Source organism: Jaculus jaculus, chromosome 12 (genome assembly GCF_020740685.1).
Source record: "Jaculus jaculus isolate mJacJac1 chromosome 12, mJacJac1.mat.Y.cur, whole genome shotgun sequence".
NCBI lineage: Eukaryota > Metazoa > Chordata > Mammalia > Rodentia > Dipodidae > Jaculus > Jaculus jaculus.
The window spans coordinates 772,403-779,028 of NC_059113.1; positions in this window are offsets into that span (position 1 = coordinate 772,403).

Genomic DNA, 6,626 nt, shown 5'->3' on the forward strand with positions numbered 1-6,626 from the left:
TATGTAAGGTGTTTTTTATCTTTGGTTATACATTTCTCTCTGAGTGTTTAAGACCATGCAGATAGCCACATTTAATTAAGGATTAGTTTTGGAGGTCACTAATGGCTCTCCAAAGAGACTTTAGGGACATGTGTCTGGAGTTTGTTTGCAGTGGCTAGAGGCCCTGGCACACCCATTATCTCTCTCTCTCATAAATAAATAAATAAATTTTAAATCTTAAAAAAAACAACTTTTTAAACTGGGAAATCATGGTGGCAGAGGGAGCCTGTAGCTGGGACTCCTCACCATCTCAGATAGGAAGTGGGGCTGGGCTGTAAACCTCAAGGCCGACTCCCCAGCAACCCATTTCTTCCAATTAGGTTCTACCTCCTTAAAAGTTCCACAATGTCCCAAAACAGCACCAGCAGATGGGGACCAAGCTGGCCAAACACGTGAACTTATGGGGGCCATCTTACACCCAAATAATAACAGAAGCTCTATTAACCAGATGTTGTCTTTGTACATATAAGAAAACTAGTCCTTGGAAACACTTCTTGAGCAGATATAAGAAAAAAAAAATGATTCCCAGCCAACCACAAACAGCTTACCAGCTGACTGGTTATCAAACTGAGTACCTCTCATCAAGCCATGTACAAATAGGGAGACTGCCTCATCATACCATAATCAAACAAGGCAGGTGCTAAGCTGTAGCAGCCAGGTAATGTCTCTGCTTTGCTTTGGTGTTCCCTTTTCAGCTGCCAGAGCAGAGCTTTTTTGAATCTCTTCTGGTTCTGAGTGCCACCTAATTCATGAATCTGTTCTGTCAGTTACTGTCTCATGCTGAAACAAAATATTCTATCTGAAGCGGTTTAAGGAAGTAACAAGTTTCAAGAAGAAAGGCATGGCAGAAGCAGACAGTGACATTGTCACATCAGTCAAGAGGATGAGATAGAAAGGAGAGAGAGAGAGCTATCAGACTGGGCTATAAGATCTCAAGGTCTTCCCCAATAACACCCTTCCTCCAGCAAGGCTTCACCTCCTCAAAGTTCCCTAACCTTTCCAAACAGTGCTGCTAACTAGGGATTAGAACATGAGTCTAGAGGGGACATTTTGCATACAACTATTTAAATTGTCTAAAGTCATTGTTTTTTCTTTATTTGCAAGTGGAGAGAGAGAGAAAAAAAAAAAAGGTACAGAGAGAAGGGGTGCACCAGAGCATCTGGATGCATGCACCACTTTGTGCATCTGGTTTTTCATGGGTACTGGGGAATAGGTTTTGCAGATAAGTGCCTTAACCAATAAGCCATGTCTCCAGTCCTGAAGTCTTTCTTAATAACAAGCCTAAGAGGCTATTGAATTGGAGGTCTAGATCATAGGACTGACCGTGCCATGGCCATTACTCCAAATTGTTCAGTACAGTATTTCAGAAGAGAGTGAAGAAGAAATAGCTTCAGTCATGTTGCTTCAGGTGTGCCAAGCAAGGCCAGGCAATAACGGCAGACATGAGCAAAGAATCTCTTTGACCATCCAGGTTTGGCTGTGATATCAGGCCTCTTTTAGTTGCAGTGCAGTGACAAGGTGGCATCTTCTAGTGCAGTCATCTTCAGATGGGAATGTCTCCAACATGGGAATGGCAGACATAAAGGGTGGACATCTGCTAGAGTGGTGGCACACATCATTAGTGCCAGCATTTTGGAGGTTGAGATAGGAAGATCACCATGAATTTGAGGTCATCCTGTGGTTACAGAGTGAATTCTAGGCCAGCCCGGGCTAGAGTGAGACCCAGCATCCAGAAAAAAAAAAGAGGGTGTCGGGGGTGATAGACAGCTGCATTTGACACTGATGCACTGGTGGTGAGGCACAAGCAGGACTGACTTTTGAAATGAAGAGCATTTGAGGGGGTTCCTAACATATTAGGGGAGGGAAACCCAGAGGACAGACTCTGAGTTGCTCAGAACTGAATGAATATGCACATGGGAGATAATGCTTGCACTACAAATCATAATATAGAATACCTTAGCTAAATATTTATTTATTTTGGAGGATGAAGGACAGATTTTGAAGCAGGGTCTCACTCTAGCTCAGGTTGACCTGGAACTCACTCTGTAGTATAGACTGCCCTCAAACTAATAGTGATCCTCCAACTTCAACCTCCGAAATGCTGGGGTGATAGGCATGAACCACCATGCTTGACTTCTTTACTTTTTTGAAGGCACATTTGTATGTCCTCCTGACTGAGTCTCCCTAGTAGCCCAGACTTAGAGCCACCATGCTTGGCTTAACAACAGGATTTTTGTTTTGTTTTGTTCTCCCCACCCTGGCTCAGTGCTAAGATTAGCCCTCTGGGTCTTGTGTGTACTAGGCAAGTGCTCTACCACTGACTTATGTCCTCAGCACTTATACTTTGAAGGGGATTTACATTACTACTCTGAAATTCTTACATCTTTACATTGTACCTTGTGGAAACGTTAAACAACATCTCATTAGAGATATACCCAGTGTTTAGATCTCATTGCCAAGAGTCATCCAGCCTGTTTCAGCAGATGTGGGAAAGGATTCTATACCTTCTGAAACCCATCATTCTATGTTCAGAAAACATTAGAAACAGGGTGTTCTGAAAATAATGCCTAAACTGGACATGGTGACACACACCTTTAATCCCAGCACTCAAGAGGCTGAGGTAGGAGGATCACCATAAATTCAAGGCCAGCCTGGAGTATAGAGTAAGCTCCAGGTCAGCCTGAGCTAGTGTGAGGCCCTGCCTATAAATAGATAGATAGATAGATAGATAGATAGATAGATAGATAGATAGATAGATAGATAAATAGATAGATGGATAAATACAAATAAGCAAGCAAGCAACAAAGAAAGAAAGGGCTGGGAAGATTGCTCAGTGATTAAGGTGCTTGCTTCCAAAGCCTGAGTCTGATTCCCCAGTACCCAGGTGTGGCAGTTTGATTCAGGTGTCCCCCAAAAACGTAGGTGTTCTGAATGCTAGGTTCCCAGGTGATGGAGATTTGGGAATTAATGCCTCCCAGAGGGAGTGTATTGTTGGGGGTGGGCTTATGAGTGTTATAGCCAGTTTCCTCTTGCCAGTGTTTGGCACACCCTCCTGTTGCTGTGGTCCACCTTATGTTGGCCAGGGGTGATATCCACCCTCTGCTCATGCCATTGTTTTCCCCTGCCATCATGGAGCTTCCCCTCAAGCCTGTAAGCCAAAATAAGCCTCTTTTTCCCACAAGCTGCTCTTGGTTGGGTGATTTCTACCAGCACTGCAAACCTGACTGCAACACCATGTAAAGCGAGATGTACAAGGTGATGCATGCAACTGGAGTTCATCTGTAGTAGCAAGAAGCCCTGGCACACCCATATATCCTCTCTCTCCCTTTATCTATCCCTGCAAATTAAAAAAAAAATTATTTATTTATTTATTTGAGGGGGGGGGAGAGAGAAAGAGGCAGATATATAGAGAGAATGGGTGTGCCAGGGCCTCCAGAGATTGCAAATGAACTCCAGACACATGCACTACCTTTGCTACTGGCTTACATGGGTCTTGGGGAATGAAACCTGGGTCCTTTGGCTTTTCAGGCAAGTGCTTTAAGGGCTAAGCCATCTCTCCAGTCCTACTAGTTTACTTCTGAAGAATTGATATTGTCAATTCATTGAAAAAAATACAGTAAGATGTTTTGTGAGTGTGTGCTGAGGATTGAGCCCAGGGCCTCATGCCTGCTAAGCACAGTGTTCTGCTGAGCTATAACACAGCCCAAGAAAAAATATGTGTGAAGCATAAAGATCCAGTTTTGAACCTTCTTAGTGTAGTAGCTACACTTGTCATTACAAAACCCAGTTCTTAAAATACAAGGTTGTAAGGCAGGAGATGGCTCAGTGGCTAAGTTAAAGGTGCTTGCTTGCAAAGCCTGCCTGGGTTTGATTCTCCAACGCTTATGTAACTCTAGATACATGAAGTGACACATGTATCTGGAGTTCGTTTGCAGTGGCAGGAAGCCCTAATATGCCCATTCTACTCCAGCACAGGCTGACCTGGAATTCACTCTGTAGCTCCCAGCTGGCCTCCTACCCATGATGATCCCTCTGCCTCAGCTTCCTGAGTGTTGGGACTAAAGGTGTGTGACAACATGCCCGTTCTCTCTCTCTCTCTCTCTGTCTCCATCTCCAGCAAATAAATAAAAATATCTTTTAAAAAAGATGATGAAATGGGCCTGTAATTCTAGCAATTGGGGCCAGTGGAGGCAGGATGATAAGAAGTTAAAGGCCAGGTTTGGCTACATGTGGAGTTTAAGACCAACCTGGGCTACATGAAACCATTACCTGTGTGTATGTTTAATTCACCTTGTAGTTGTAAAGGATTAAGAAAGATTTAATAGGTTGGTATTGTATATATGTAAGTACAATGATTGTGATGGGGAGGTAATATGATGGAGAATGGAATTTCAAAGGGGAAAGTGGCGGGGGGGGGAATTAACATGGGATTTTTTTTTTATAATCATGGAAAATGCTAATAAAAATTTTTTTAAAAAGACTTCATAGAGGAATAAAAAACTGTCAAGTTTAAAAAAAGAAAGATTTAAATTATAACTAATGTAAATATCACTAATTTTAAGAAACAGGATTTATCTTTTGAGTCAGGGCTTCACTTTAGCTCATGCTAACCTAACCTGAAACTCATTTTATAATCCAGACTAGCCTAATATTCACAGCTATCCTCCTACCTCAGCCTCCTGAGTGCTGAAATTCTAAATGTGAGCCACCATTAGAAACAGGACTTTTCAAGGAATCAAAGTGTCAGTTTTCTCTGTGCTTAGTTTAGATGAGTCCTCACAACCTCCAAAATCAACATTTCACACAGTGTCTAGTCTGAAAACAGAGTATGAAATAGCCAGTCTCTGGATATCTGGCATAAAATGAAGATATTGACCAATTCTTACAAATATGAAAGTCTAGATCTCCCCCTACCCCTGTACTGAAAATTAAACCCAAGGCTTCATGCATGCCAGACAAGCATTCTTCCATCTGAGCTGTATTCCCAGCCTGAGAATGTAGGTCTTAAGTAACATATTTAGGTCATTAAAAATCTCCCTGAAATGAGCTAAAACTAGTTTATTAGCTGCAAACAAATGACTTCATACTTCATCATTCTTTGGAAGACAAAGCACTTTGTCAGATTTCAAGTTGAGCTGATCATAGTTTACCCAACATGTAATACTAAAGGCGAGCATTTCAAACACTAGCAGAGAGTTTTAGTATTTACATACTTTAATTATTTTACTTTTCTAACATTAATGAAGTGAGTTTTTTGGGGGAAACTAGAATAGTAGACTAAAACTACTATTAGTCACCTTGTAAGAAAACAAACAAACAACAACAACAAAACCCTATTGAGCCGGGCATGGTGACACACACCTTTAATTCCAGCACTCAGCACACAGAGGTAGGAGGATTTCTGTGAGTTCAAGGCCAGCCTGGGTCTACATAGTAAATTCTAGATCAGCCTAGGCTACAGCAAGACCCTACCTTGAAAAACTGAGAACAAACAAATAAACAAAAAACCCACATTGCTCCATTGTGCAAATAGATGGACAGGCCTCCATCCAGGACTGACCCTTCCCATCTCTTTCCCTGGAGGACTATCCCTGGGCCAAATTTCATCACATGGAGTTGGCAGAGATAAGCAGTGTTGTGAGAAATGTGAGCTGAGGGGGAAATGCTATTCTCCATTTGTTCCTGCCCTGCTTCCGCCTTCTTCACAGACCCAGACCCAGTTGTGAGAGCAACCATAGTGGCACCCCACTTCAGTTTCGCTCAGGTGAGAGCTATTAGGCAGAGGCCAGCTAAGCACTTGGGACTGGAGCATTGGGAGTGGAGGTCATTGAAAAGTCTCTTAGGAAAGTGTCATTACTCCTAATACACAGCAATGTATGGTATGCTGACTGGGGCAGGTGGAGGGGCCGGCAGGGGCCGGACTTGATGGCCACACTTGATGGCCTCTGTGATGACCTGAATCTGACACTAGCTTCCTTGTTCCTTCCAACATGAAGGCTCTTTCTTAGCTCACTTCCAGTGTAGCCTCTTCTGCCTTCTTTTCTTTCTACCACTTGATTGTTTGTTTTGTCTAGTGGCTGGGGGACGGGGTGACACGACTATAAATGTATATCTGAATGTCCATGCCTTCACGTGGACTTCAGTCCATATAACTTCACTGCACCAACAATGCAACGCCTGCTATAAAACAAAGAGTGACTCAGCTCTCGTTCATTTGAGGAAGACATTCAGTGAGCACAGTGTGGGTGGAAGGGTGGAGATCACACATTATTTATCCTTTGAAGTTTCTCCTTTTAAATGGCTTTACATAGCAGAGCAATTGACATCCCTTGTAATTAATAACAAACTAAAATATATTTTAAATATTTATATGAGTAGTTCCCCTTGGTTCTGTAGATGAGAGAAAATATGTGATGATAACAGACTTAATTGAGGCATGCAATTACTGGGAACAACTGTACTAGCTAAGTGTTAAAAGTTTGTCATTATCTGTTTAAATTCCATTAGTAGAATGAAACTTTTTTCAAAGGATCATCCTTGTGGTATGAGTTCTATCATAGAAAGCTGCTTGACAACATTCAAAGAGT